Below are 15,128 nucleotides of genomic sequence, written 5' to 3'. Positions count from 1 at the left end.
TCACAACAAGCTGGAGCCTAAGTCGGCAACACGGGGCATAAGGCTGGAGGGGGAGGGGACACACCCAGGATGGGACGCCAGTCCATCGCAAGGCACCCCAAGTGGAACTCGAACCCCAGACCCACTGGAGAGCAGGACCCGGTCCAACCCACTGCGCCACCACACCCTACTATGAAAATAAAATATTGTTAAATTTCAAAACAACTGAAGAAAATGTTGAGGACAGGTTGCTAAACTGTCCTTTGCAATATTTTGCAGACGATTCCTGATACTGACATTTATTTGCCAACATATATTGTATGCTTTAAATCATGCAGCTACTGATGTCAGTAGAATGAAGCTGTGCCAAGATAGAGTCAATGGAGAACACCGGTAAATGAGGCAGCTGAGTACAGCTCACATGCACATTTCATTAAATAACTTAACCATGTTATTTCTATTGAATTTATTCCACAAAATCACATAAATATACCAAAGAGATTTTTTTTTGTGCTATGTACATTTTGTTCTCTTTAATAAAACTCACATTAACTGTTTTAATAAAAATGCGTTCCATTTTCCAGACCAAAAAGTTCTTTTCAGTCATATTTCTTGGACAAATCCAACTAAAAGGGATAAAACAGAATATGATTTAGAGCAGACTGTGTGTCACGGGGGCTTAAAAAGTCAAAGAATGTTGAAAAAAGCTTTTAAGACATTTCTGCTTCCGTCTTCTGTCTTTTACACAGTTTTAGATTTTTGGCAACTCAACCAAAAATCAATATGATAAACAGTTTTTTTTTTTTTCTCTGTGAAATAAAAGAGTGATTACATTTGCTGTTTGTAACTCCTAGGTGCTATGTTTAAGAAAAGGATTATGCTTTACTTGGTAACATTCCAGTGAGGGGGTGTGGTGGCACAGTGGGTTGGACCGGGTCCTACTCTCCAGTGGGTCTGGGGTTCGAGTCCCACTTGGGGTGCCTTGTGACGGCCCGGCGTCCCGTCCTGGGTGTGTCCCCTCCCCCTCCGGCCTTACGCCCTGTGTTGCCGGGTAGGCTCCGGTTCCCCGCGACCCCGTATGGGGCAAGCAGTTCAGAAAATGTGTGTGTGTGTGTGTGTGGTAACATTCTTTCTGAAAAGTCTCATTCTAAACTATTTTCATGGGATAATTACTGCAGTACAAATTTGTACTGGATCCCTTTTGTGCTGCTGCCTCTTGGTTATTTGTATTTTTATATGAATAGCACATGATGTTAGTTCTGCTGGAGTGATATAATAGGCTCTGCCAAAGGAAAGCAATATCTAATGTAGATATGTGGACCTGCGTTGATTTATTCTGTTCACTTTGCATTCTGCTGTGCACACATTTTATTTAATAGTTGTGTATATATATTCAACATGTGTGTTGAAATTGTGTACGTACGTATGTATGTATGAAGCTGTGACTACCTTCCCTTAGCGTCTGTTCTTTAGAATAGGAGCGAAAGTGGTGTAATGGTGAGAAGGGCACTGGAGGTTTAAGACAGCTTCTTCACTGTTGAGCATCAGGGACGATGAGCATCACAGAGCCTGGAAGGACAGTCAGCTCCACAGGGAAACCAGCTGCCGTGATTGCCAGAGTTGGAGAAGGACGAGTCGCTAATCGCACAACAGACGTTAATTAATACAACTCAAGGAAGAAGGCAGGCTCACCTTCTTCTCCCAGAACCCCATGAGTTCACAAATAAATCTCACAATATCAGTAACTTGATTTGTCTCACGAATCCCAGTCCAAATACGTATATTTTGCCATTTCTATGAGAACTTGACATAGCCTAAGAAATGCATGAGATTCATATAATAAAAAAACAGGTAATATACCGTAAAACTGTATTCTTCTAAGGCTTATTTTGACCAGCTGTTATCTTTTTAATTCTGCACAGCAGACATTATGTCAAGCAGGATCCACTCCTCGACTGTGAAAACATTTCCCTGAACACCTCATTATCTAATTAACTTAATAGCATGCATATTTAACCTACCTGCCTTGGTCCCAGATGGATTTCTGTATCTTGCATTAATATATGGAGGTGTTAACGAAGGTTGGTGGTTCAAGCCCCAGGCACGGCTCTGCTGTAGTACAGATGACTAAGGTTCTTTGACAGAACTGCTCAACCACAGTATCCAACTCTATACAATTTTATAGCAGGTTGTGTAGTGCTTGCTGCAAGGACCCTGGGTTTGAATCCCACTCCTTTTTAGTGCCCTTGAAGGTACTCAACCTGAATTGCTCCAGGAAGACTACTTTGCCATATTAATGGGTAAATCACTGTTGAATGTCTAACACTGTAAGTTGCTTTAGCTAAAGCTGTCAGTTGAAAAAATATTTCAGAATACAATTTCAATTTCCTTTTGGTATAAACATTAGAAAAGCAGCACAATCACGCACACCGTCCACAACCTCATGCCCTGAGTGGGGTTGCGGTGAACCGGAGCCCAACCCGGTAACACGGTGCTCAGGGGCTGGCGCTAATGGGGCTCTGATTGCGGAGGCCAGCTGCCCCTGGTAAACTGAGACTCAACTCAGAAGACACTCAGTAAGTCACAACTTGTGAGCGCTCAGACAAATTTCTTGTACACCACGTCAGAACCTGGCCCATGCAGACCATTAAGCACAAAATCCCTGTGTGGAGTGGGCCATCCCCAGAGATCCTAAGTAAAAGACATTTTTATCAACTGGCAGATCTGAAGGTTGTATGAAGTTTGTTCTGAGTGAAGCAGAGCAATGCTATTTTATTTTCATGGAAATATAGCACATGTGCCAATTCACACCTTTACAATTATGGATATCTGTCAGTGCCATAGATATTTTATTTGTGACTTTACCAAACCTGTCAGCAGTGTGACTCTGTTCTATGTATTCAGGCTTCCACAAGCCAGTGGAAGCAAAAAGAGAATATTCAGTATTCATTGGTTGTTATGCGTCATCATTTTGCCTTTTACTAAACATGCAGGAGACAGTCTTTGCATTTAAAATCTTTACTGAAGAAATCCCTAACACACTCCCTCAACAAAGACCTTACAGAGGGTAATTAATGAAGGAGTTTAGGATTCAGCTCAGTCAAGTCTAATTAATTAAAAGTTTGGTTGGAACACGAACTGGCATATAAAGTGGTTTACCCAGCCATAGGTTTGATTAACACCGGGTAGACAGTGTCACTAAATTTGCAGCTTGGCTGATATTCTTTGGACTGACGCCAACATGTAGAGTAGACTCAACACTCTCCCATTGAGGTAGTATTTGCGGTATTCTAAGGACAAGGTGAAAAATTCATGACACGCTTGGGACTGAAAACCTCTTATTGTGTGTTAAATCATGTATTACTTTTGAGAAAAAAAAAAAAAAAAAACTCATAAAAAGTAGACCATGCTTTCTGGAACTGAATACCCACCCAGAGTTCAGTTCACTGGTCACAAGTGGTACAGCTTTGTAAGGTGTGAAGCAGCCAGCAGGCAGTGTGAGTACATCTCCCTCCTTGTTGATCATACAGTGGTCTAGGCAGTGTATTCCATCGCTGCTGAACGACTGCACGGTCAGCAGCCGTTAATTCCCCGCTGCACGTGTTGACTCTTAACAGGTATTAAATGAACTTTTCCACTGCCATTACAGCATTAGCCACTGATGCAAAGTGAAATTATTATTAATTCATTTCTTCGCTGACATTTTTTTCCAAATCAGTGGACCAGATTTGACCCACTAGAGCAATGCAAGGGTACTAGAGCAGCACCAAGGAGGGATTTTTGAGTCAGCAACCTTCAGGTTAAAAGGTCATGTCCTTAAAAACTATGCTGCCTGCTGCAGATGGTTGCTTGCTTACTTTCTGCACTTGCTTTCTTCTTTTGCTAAAATATAAAAGGCACCACGTGGCAATTGCACCACAAGTAAAGCAGGTAAAGCTGACCTTAAATACTCCTTTCTGATGACAGTGGACATTTCACATAGTAATATTTAAAAGAAAAAAATAGAAAAATATAAAATATATAAAAAAATAATAAAAAATATATAAAAGTAACCTTCCTTTTCCTTCATAGCGACAGCAAAATGCTTTCTAAAAGCCCAAGCATGCCCTTTGTCGGGGTTATTCAATTAAAATCACTAATCCCGCTCTGTTTTGCTTCCTCTGTTCCTAAAACGGCACCCTTGGTCGGTGGTGTGTGCTGTGCGTTTCACTGAGTGCAGAATCCTCTTCTCACTCGGCTTGTGCCAAAGGATGTTTATTATGTGTATGCTGCTTGAGTGCAGGCGACAGCTGGAGTGCACTGGTGAGCCAGCCAGGAGACGACTGCCAGCAAGGTCCAAGCTGTCTGGACAGATTTCAGCGACAGTGTCTGCAGGTAATGACATTTTATAGACTAATAAAATGTGGGTTTAAAAGTACAATAGGAGAATAATATTTATAATACAACATGTTTCTCCATTTAGCAAAAGTAATGTGCTGAGTCCACAAAAATAAGTCTGAATGTTATATTATTATATTATATTATAAACAGAGTACCTCTATTTGCAAAAGTAAAAGTAATTTAAATCCATCTATACAAGAATAAGATGATTGTTAAAATTATTTTAAAAAATTAAAAAATGTGTCATTTTACTCATTTAGTAGAGGTCCTGACTGATTATTGTCGTGCAAAACATATCATAACTATAGTGTCCAATGAGACATTAAAATTTAACATTGACCTAAAGAATTTCTTTTTAAACGTAATGGTGCATCCTCAGGAAGTGAGTTAAACATCAATATTCTCATATTCTGGTAAAACCAATCTTGAATTATTGTGGACAACGGCCACGAAAAAATCATATTTAACCATGTGTGTAAGTGGAGCGTTCTAGCTGAGTACAGTACAGAACAGCAAATGGGATCATCATACATGATTTCCTGCTTCAACTGGTGCTGGACAGGATGAAGGCACTTTGTCACTCTTCTCCTTTCACAGCTGTCAGCTCTGGTCCTCTGAGTTCCTGAGGATGAAGAACATAGTTGTGAGACAGTTGCAGAAGTGGCTGGGACACCACGTGCCCTTTGCTAGGCCAATATTTCTCTTCTCAGACACAGCAGGCTGTCACGCCCCCCGCTCCCTCGCAACCAGAGACACCTGCGGCTGATCAAGGAACGGGAGTGTAACGGGCTGCTCTGGACGCAATGGATCGCGGTACCTACTTTTCAGCATACTATGATCACTGAGTACAACCCTATTCTCCTTGACTGCCTCCGTGTTCCCTGTTCCTTTGTTCGTCTGCCTCCGTGTCATCGTCTCCCCGGTTTTCTGACTCTCGGCTCGTTTCCTGACTGAGTCTTTTGGATCTTCCTTGAAACCACGTTTGCTCTTCGGTGACCCTTTGCCTGTTTTTCAGACCACGAGATTTCACCTGCCCCTTGAATAAACACTTGAGCACTTGCAATTGGGGCCGTCGCCTCTTTCCGTGGGGAAACCGTGACACGGGCATTAGGCTCCTTTAGGGTGCCTAGGTCTAACTGGCAAAGGACAAGTTCAGGGGAAGCTCCTTGCTTCGAAAAGCCAAGGTTTTGATTGGTTCCGTAATGGCCTTGGTGCTTTTTCTGCGTAGGGTCCAATGAAAATGAGTCCATTTAAAAGCAACATGATATTTGCCTATTCTGGGAAATCTCAAGGCCTTTCTTCTTTCTGAGAAGACTGTCTTGAGCAGTGATCCAGTCCAGAGGGCGCATGTTGTCAGCTGGCTGTTTAAAAAAGCACATTTACCCATCTCCCATAACCCTTGCACTTGTCAAACCTTTGTCAAGCAGAGCACTTGTGACAGTGTAAAGAAGTGTTCAGGATGATGGTGTCCATGTTTTCTAGGAATTGCCAATGAAAGGCTTATGCCAAAATATTTTCAAGACCCTCTTTGACTTCATGTCACATTCCATTCATGTCATCTTGTGGACACAATGTCTTGATGGTGACATTTTGTTGGATTTTTAATTTTTGCAAACAACCCATAAAACCTGTACTTTAGTGTCTAGAAACAAAAAAAAATGATTAAATACACAATGCACTTGTTTTACAGCATAGAAATATCTACATAGATACATCTGAGTATTAATTTTTCGGTGTTTACAAATAACTAAACTAAAATTTATTTCAAAATTTCAAAGGTCCTTTTCTGGGAAAAAACATTGAGAGGTGGTTACAAATGAACCAGAATTCACCTGTCCAAATGCACTGCCCAAGCTCTACTCCTGGACAATCCGCTTGAGGTCCGTCGCAGCCAACCAGCCAGGCCGTCGTGGCTGTATTTGGAACTGGAGCATTTGGGAGGGAGCCGAGGGGAGGGGTCATGAATTTTCTTGGTCTCGCTGTCCTAAAAAGAGACCTTTCAGGCTGTTTCATAAAAAATGCATGTGGGATTGTGTCTGGAGTAAGGATGACAGCTCTGGAACTGACAGAGTGTGTAGGGGGACAGAAGGAAGTGTTTAAGGGACGTGTGCCTCTCACGAACCCTGACGGTCTCCACAGAGCATGAGAATAATGTCGGCGCATAAGGAATGAAGTCCACTGATGTCAACCGCTATCTTTGGGTGCCTTAAAGAACAATAAAATCGTACGTATGTGCAGAAAACAATTTTTTTGTTTGTTTTACCATAGTAAACCTGCCTTTGAATTTATTTCAGAACCGAATGATTCAAGTGAGCAGTGGAACCTTTAATAGTTACCCATATTGCAACAAGAAAACTGATCCATAGCATATTTATTTTCTGTGTCATTAGGCTCCGTTGAAGCTGACACTGTAAATACTCCATCAACGACAGCAGGCTGATCGAACATGACGAAGACGCCATTTGCAGAATACACAACAAGCACCTTCAGCAGACAGCGTAACACATGAGTCCCCACAAAGCCCAGAGTTTGCCACAAATGAACAGTTTCATTAAAGTTGAACGAAGGTCACAGTGCTGCTGTATTGCCCCACAATAGAAGTGATGAAATATATATAAGTAAAGGTTAGAACCAGTAGAGTCTAGAGTTATGTGCGACAGAGGGTAAATGCCGGAGAGCGCAGATAAACTCTGGGGCTTGCTCTTGGTTCCTACTATTTATATTGCAATGCCTTAACTGCTTTTTATAAAGCCTTTCATGAGGAGTGTTTAACGTCACACAGATGGCTAGCACCAGGATTGCAGTGAAGTGTGAGAAACATCAGGGAATGTTAGTACTTGCATCGCACAGTCCCCTGTATTTCATTAGTGCCACATTCCGGTGCCAAGTGGAATGAAGTCTGTGTAAGCTCTTCAGAGTTTTTTTGTTTAAAATTTTGTGGTATGTGTGGGGGTGCGGTGGCACGGCGGGTTTGGCCAGGGCCTGCTCTCTGGTGGGTCTGGGGTTTGAGTCCTGCTTGGGGTGCCTTGTGACGGACTGGTGTCCCGTCCTGGGTGTGTCCCTGCGCCCCGTGCTGCCCGGTTAGGCTCCGGCTCGCTGCGACCCCGTTTGGGACGAGCGGTTTCAGACAACGCGTGTGTGTGTGTGTGTGTGTGTGTAAATATGTACAGGTTGCTGCTCTATGTGCCATCAGTGGCTGACCCTGAACGGACTTTCCAAAGCATAATATGCCGAGGAAAATCTGCTTTGGACATATATAAGTGTAACATTAACTCCATGCTCTTTCCTGGCCAAAAATGTTTCAAGTAAAATAAGTGTTGAGCACTAAATATGAAAACATCATGCACTCCACAATGCAATAATGATAAACTGCAAGTAGATGCAGCAAAGATAAAGACTATAACTGAGTCAATAGATTCACAAATTGTCTGCTGTTAAGACTGAAATAGATTTTGAGATCAATATCACATCAGCACTGGATATTTTCGGTAATGTTTATAAGAGCATGGGGGGTGCGGTAGCGCAGTGGGTTGGACCGCAGTCCTGCTCTCCGGTGGGTCTGGGGTTCGAGTCCCGCTTGGGGTGCCTTGCGACGGACTGGCGTCCCGTCCTGGGTGTGTCCCCTGCCCCTCCGGCCTTACGCCCTGTGTTACCGGGTAGGCTCCGGTTCCCCCGTGACCCTGTATGGGACAAGCGGTTCTGAAAATGTGTGTGTGTGTGTTTATAAGAGCTACATGCACAATGAATAGTGGCATGGACATACAAATGTATCGTAGAGCGCTGCGCTCCGGGTTCTAATGGGGCGAAGAAGGGCAAACAGACAATGTTCACCGCTCTGGGTCCAAGGACCCCTTTTCCTCAAGGACCTACACCTTTTCCTTCTCTCTCACAGTGGCCAACAGACACTCACCCCCTTATTTTCCCCATGAATCCCCACAGCAGTTGAACACTTCATTCACATTTTCCAGACAATCCTCAACTATTTACAATGAACTGCTTTTCCCTCTCAAACACGACACTCCCCAGTAACGCAGGTTGTCACAGTATGCTCGGCTTGCTCAGGTGTAATTGATTTTTTTTTTATTGAAAACTGACTGACTTTTCAGCTAGCAAGTGCAAGAGACACCAAAAGGTAGACCACAGAGTGAGAAATGAGTCTATGCATGTGTGTATGTCCTATTCTATTCACAGGGAAGTCAAGCAGAAAATAGCCTTCAGATATTCAACACTGGATATACAATACTGACTTTTTAGGAACAAACAATTATTGTCTTTAAATCTGTGCAAACACAAATGGATCTGAACTGAAACAACTGATAGCAAAGACTCTGAGATTTAAAATGCTATAAATTAGGAAGTGATCCAATCCAATCATGATGATGACAATACAGCTGTTGTTTCAGTAACAACTTCCTACACTGAAAATAAACTCCCGAACCATTCGTGAGCTTGATGTTTCAGATTTAAAATATACAAAAATTTGCCATGATTTCGTGTTCAAATATTAATATTGATCTTGTACAAGTAATGTATCAAACAGCCACTCTTTGTAACTCACTCACAAAAGAAAGAAAAGGTAATAAACAAAGATGTCATTCAAATTCTCACACACACACACATCTTCAGAGCCGCTTGTCCCATATGGGGTCACGGGGAACCGGAGCCTACCCGGCAACACAGGGCGTAAGGCCGGAGGGGGAGGGGACACACCCAGGACGGGACGCCAGTCCGTCGCAAGGCACCCCAAGCGGGACTCGAACCCCAGACCCACCGGACAGCAGGACTGTGGTCCAACCCACTGCGCCACCGCACCCCCTTCGTTCAAATTCAATTTGTAAATTAAATTATGCAGAATTTCCCCCGAAATGTACCCTAGAATCCCGTCTGCCTTCAAAACAATGCAAAGTCAGGCAAGGGCTGAGACTAAACTCAGAAGATGATCCCGTCTGCCGGCTGCTATAAAAATCATTGTGTCAACACTTCAGTCGCGCTAGTCCAGAAATGAGAGCACTACTTTGCTCTCCAAACAATGGCACAGATCTGGTTCAAGTGTGCTGCCCATTACCTAAAGCTTGTTCTGTCACCAGGGAACTGATTCCATCTCTCACGTTCCTTCTTTGTTTGTAGTTAAGTTTTCCAAAGCAAGATCGCAGGCACTTATAATACGGCCACTTGCAGTGCAGACACTATCAAGATTTGAAAATGTTGAGTTGTTCTTCTCTCAAGCGTCTCGGTCCTGCTTGAAAGCTCTTTAAGTTTTCTTGCTCTCGGTGGAAGTGTGTTGCTGTTTGTTAACTACCAAGTGTACATCTAGAAGGAACCTGGTTAGGTTGATGTACAAAAGAAGAGTCTTTGCAAAAGTAATTTAACCAATGCCTAGAATTTTTGTGAAGGGTTACCATGTGCAGCTATATTTTACTGATGCTCCACTGAAACTCAACTAGATCTGACAGGCACGCCATAACTTTTCTTGCCTGTTAAGTTTCATAATAACAAACTAAAAATTGGATCCCTCCACTTGTGGCAGGTGTCCCAGCACTGGAATAATCTGATTAATCAGTTGTTTGCCATGATTGACACTTACATTTATTCAATTAGCTGACACTTTCTTCCAAAGCAATGTGCAGTGTTAAACTACCTGCAATTAATTATCTATTTACACAGCTGGGGAATTTTTTACTAGAGCAACTTAGCGTAAGTATGTTGCTGAAAGGTACTACAACAGTAGTTGAGAGTCAAACCGGTAACCCTCGGACCCGAAGGCAGCAGCTCTAACCACTACGCTCATCTACCCTTGAACGCAGAAACAGAAACTGATGGTATACCGTATGTAGGAGGTATAACAGTATATATGAATGAGATGTATTATATTCTAGGGTACATTTTGGGGGAAATTCTGCATAATTTAATTTACAAATTGAATTTGAATGACATCTTTGTTTATTACCCTTTCTTTCTTTTGTGACTGAGTTACAAAGACAGTCTTTTGAACAAAGGATCCAGATTTTTATGCTGCTTTTTCAGTCTCAGAAGAAGTCCATATCTACATATGAAAATATTCCGCCTTTTAGTTTTTAATAATTTAGCTGTACCCTGACCTACCTTCTGTGATATGCGTTTCTTCTATTGGACAGCAGTTTCTCAAGAGATAAAACAGACTGACAGCTTGTCCTCCATGCTGTCACAAAGCGCGAAGTTGGACTGCAGTTCACAGTAACATTACAAGAGCGACAAGAAATAATATGCATTCAAGACACAAAACTGTTTTGTGCTGATAACGGTTTGCAGCTATGTTTCCCCTGGAGATAATCCTCCATAATAAATTTGAAGTTGGGTTCTACCAAATCAGAAATTTATAAATAGCCACCATAGTATTTGTGGACATTATAGTTGATAAAGTGAGAACTAATATTTCCAGTGGGGAAAATGTCCTGTCTGCATGTGATGTTACCAGTTTCCATCAAATGTTGCACAGATAACAAGCGGGTTTCAGATGATGGATTATTTATATGCGGCCTCTATATCTCACTGGGCTGCATGTTGAAAAGGTCATTGAGGTCAGCTGTGCCTTGAACCAGTTACTCTTGGCTGCAAGAGTATGCAAAAGGAGTGTCATGAGTAAAGATAAATACAGTTTCTTTGTCTGCATATCTCTTACACGCCGAAAAAGTCCTTCCCTTCCGGATCATTCGTTGTGATCAGCGGCTTCAGTGAACAGAATCGGTCTCTAATATCTTAGACACCAACCGTTAAGTCCTGCAAAAAGAGAGCGTGGAATATGTTAGTGGTAAACTATTAATTTAATAGGGTGTAAGATGTTAATAGGAAAATGGACCCCTGTCTACAGGCTGCGCAAAGCAGGTGTTCTGTTTATGTCCTGCATGTTTGAGGAATCAGCCGAAGGGGCAAGATCTGAACATGAAAGGTCTACAACATGGTGACAGAGACCATCACTTGCTCCAAGTATATTACGGGAAGCATGGTCATTTCCATGTCCAGGCATCCAGTCACAGCCAGAACAAAGGAAAAAAATCTTTAAAAAGAGCACTGATTGCAGCAAAAAATGAAGAGAAAATCTTCTTCCTCGCTTCTTCCTCTTCTTGTTTTCTCCCCATCTCCGGCACACTGGGTATAGCTCTTACCTCACAGCTCCAGGGCCTTAGCTCCTAATATGGATTTGCTTCCATTATTTCCACCTGCAGTCCACAGAGAAGGTGCTGGGGTGAATTAGTGCCTCTGCGGTTTGTGAACGCGTGTTTGAATGAGCACCACGAGCTGAGCTGTCATGTGAGCTGCAACGCAAAAGGTCGAGATCAGTGACGAAATGCCTCCAGGTACCTTCCATAATGGGCAAGTTAATGATATTGAAGCACTGACTGGGTTTTATTCACAGTATAATTTATAGCCTCCACTAGATTTTTTAACAGCATAGTGTTAGTAAATACACAGTGCAATTTCACTCACTTTGAGAACATAAACACATAATAACATGATTGTTAGCACTGCAGGATGTCTTGAATAGAATATGAAAAGAATAGCTTCCAGCTAAACAACTAATGAGTACAACTTGTTCTTCCTTCCCAGTTTATAGTACAGTAGCTATTAAAGATAAAGCCACATTGCTCATTTATTATTAATACCAAAATATAATAAATTGGATCAGAAAGTGATTTGTACAAACTCCTTAGATGTTTTTCATGTTCAAAGAACATCATATTGCACAATATTTACATTTATTCAGTTAGCAGACGCTTTGTTCAAAGCAGCTTACAACAGATACTATGTAGTGTTATGAGCCCACACACCTTATTTACCAAGGTGACTTACACTGCTAGATCCACCACTTAGAATGGGTCACCCATCCATACATCAGTGGAACACACTCTCTGTCACTCACACATGATGGGTGAACCTCAACAGCATGTCTTTGGACCATGGGAGGAAACCAGAGCACCCAGAGGAAACCCATGCAAACACGGGGAGAACATGCAAACTTCACACAGACTGAGCAGGGATCAAACCCAAGTTCTCTTGCACCACCCAGGCACTGTGAGACAGCAGCACTACTCGTTGCAGCGCCGTGACGCCCATGAACATCCTGCTTGCAGTGAAAGAAGTTAACAGCCTAAGGTAGAAGACAGAACAGCTTTCCTGTCTGAAAGGCATGTAACCTCATTTGACATCATTTAAGTTGAATTGTTATGCGTATTTAATACATTTTGCCAAATGATCTGCTTAAGATATTCTTTTTCTTGTTCACTAGGAGACCATAAATTAATATCTGTTTTTCGTCTGACTGAAAAAAAAATTGATATTTAAATGTTACAAATAAAATAAATATATTTGTGATATATTTTTGTCCCTGTATGACAATTGCAAATATTAAGATGCATCTGCTCACCGATTATTCAGTGTGATCAGAGCACGCAAGTCCCATTTTCAAGACTGTTGTTATCCAAAAATGTTAATATTGCACTTCACTGAATGCTTGCATTTGGAGAGGGTATTCACAAATTTGCAATGCTGCATATCTGGTAAACAACTCAATTTCACTGTTTTACAAAAGCTGATTACAGTATAAAGGCATCATTGATATCACGGGCAAGATGATTACTGTAAGAAAACCTTTACATAAAAGGTTGGAAAATCTGATGAGCGTTTGATATTTACTACCAAAAAACCAAGTATTAGACAAATTTTAATTTAGAATAATGCAATTTGCTCACCTTCACAGCAAATGATCACACAACCCCCTAAATTAAAACATTATTTAAAGTCCATTCATATACACTAAATTCACGCACACTATCTGAACTGCTTGTCCCATACAGGGTTGTGCGGAGCCGGAGCCTAACCAAGCAACACGGGCCGTAAGGCTGGAGGGGGAGGGGACACACCCAGGACGGGACGCCAGTCCATTGCAAGGCACCCCAAGCGGGACTCAAACCCCAGACCCACCGGAGAACAGGACCCGGTCCAACCCACTGCACCACCACGCCCCCACTTACACTAAACTCTTTGGAGAAAATAATGTAACATTTATTTAAGCTATTACAGATTATGAACGCATATAGAACTTTCCGCTTACTACAACAAAAATACTGTCTATATGTCTTAAATAAGTTTTCTGTTCAGTGAAAGTGTTTCGAAAGCATGACAGCTTGGCGGCAGAAGTACCAACAGCATTACAACCTAAACTAATTTAATAATCCTTAACTTTAAAATTCAACTTCAGTGTTTCTTTCCTTGGGAGGGTGCAGTGGTGTAGTGGGTTGGACCAGGTCCTGCTCTCTAGGGGGTCTGGGGTTCAAGTCCTGCTTGGGGTGCCTTGTGACAGACTGGTGTCCTGTCCAGGGTGTGTCCCCTCCCCCTCCAGCCTTATGCCCTGTGTTGCCAGGTTAGGCTCTGGCTCCCTGTGACCCTGAATGAGACAAGCAGTTCAGAAAATGTATGTGTGTGTTTCTTTACTTCACGTTTTTTGGTTTAAACACCCAGCGTCTCCAAACGTCACCGCAACCTAGCCGTCTTGTCCTTCTTGATCCAGGGTAAAAACGGGCGAAAAGAGCATCACGGGTACGGAAGTGAAACCGAAAAGACAGGTCCAGGTGATGCTGTAGACCTTGAGTCTACGACAAGGGCCAGTTGCAGCCGGTCAGGCAGCAGGAACTTTGAACGTCCTTCTTACAGTCACTACCTGGTAGGTACCAGTGAGATGGGCCTGACCAATTAGTCTACCATGACACGTGCTGCGTGGAGCATTCCACAATGAGTTTCATTTCAGCACCATCTGCTCAAGATTTCATCCGTGGCACATTAAGTAAGAGAACTGCTTTACTGTACAAGAACAACAGACTCCGGTTAATATGAAATGAGCAGGAGGCCCTTCATTTTCAAGAGGGAGGACACACTTAAAGAGTAAAGCGCAGAGACAAAAGGCTTTTAGAGTGTAATTTAACAAAGGGAAAAAACAACAGCCTACCTATCTATATGTAAAAAAGACAGCTGTGATAATTACCCCTCGCTGTACCCATGGAGACATCATGCATCGTCAGTGTGCTGTAAAAGAGAATATGAAGAAATAAAACTATCATCATCACACCAGATCTCTTTCTCTCTTTTGTGTTTTATTGAAATGCAAGTAACAGCAGGCTGTCGTCTCCTTTCGAAGCATCATGAAAACAGCTTTATATGACGCATGATATTTCTTCACGTAGATCTTCCGAAAATGACCCTGCAAACGGCATCAGCTAAAATCCTTTGTTTTGTGAAGGAAAAGACCATTTGCAAGATTCGTAAAAGAGTAGGTCTGCGAAGGTATCCAGCAGGGAAATTTAAAATGTAGTTTGTAAATGCAGCTGTTGTAGCTTTCAGCAATGCTATTCCTGTTCGCCAGCTTGCAATGACGTAACCATTTTTAAACAGCAATGGTTTTTGTTGTGTTACTGCGGGATTTACAGATGAGCACATCCTGGACCTTTTTTTTGGGAATGATCGATCCCTTCGCAGAATTTCGTGACTGTGACTGGTCAGAGTGTGGGACACAACACCATGCTGCAAATTCATCTCAGTGTCTGTAAGACCCTGTGAATGACACTGCCTGTCTTTTCTGATCATGCTTCAGTCAGTCGGAATAAACATTATGGTCGGCAGTTTTTCACAGAATTTCTCTGATGCAAAGCATCGCATTTCCTCCGCCTTGGAGACGCATTTTTCCTTCATCCTCTACCAGGTATTTGAAAACAATGAAAACATGAAACTAGGCAAAAAAA

Source organism: Scleropages formosus, chromosome 12, assembly GCF_900964775.1.
Source record: "Scleropages formosus chromosome 12, fSclFor1.1, whole genome shotgun sequence".
Lineage (NCBI taxonomy): Eukaryota > Metazoa > Chordata > Actinopteri > Osteoglossiformes > Osteoglossidae > Scleropages > Scleropages formosus.
Note: the sequence above shows the minus strand (reverse complement) of the source record.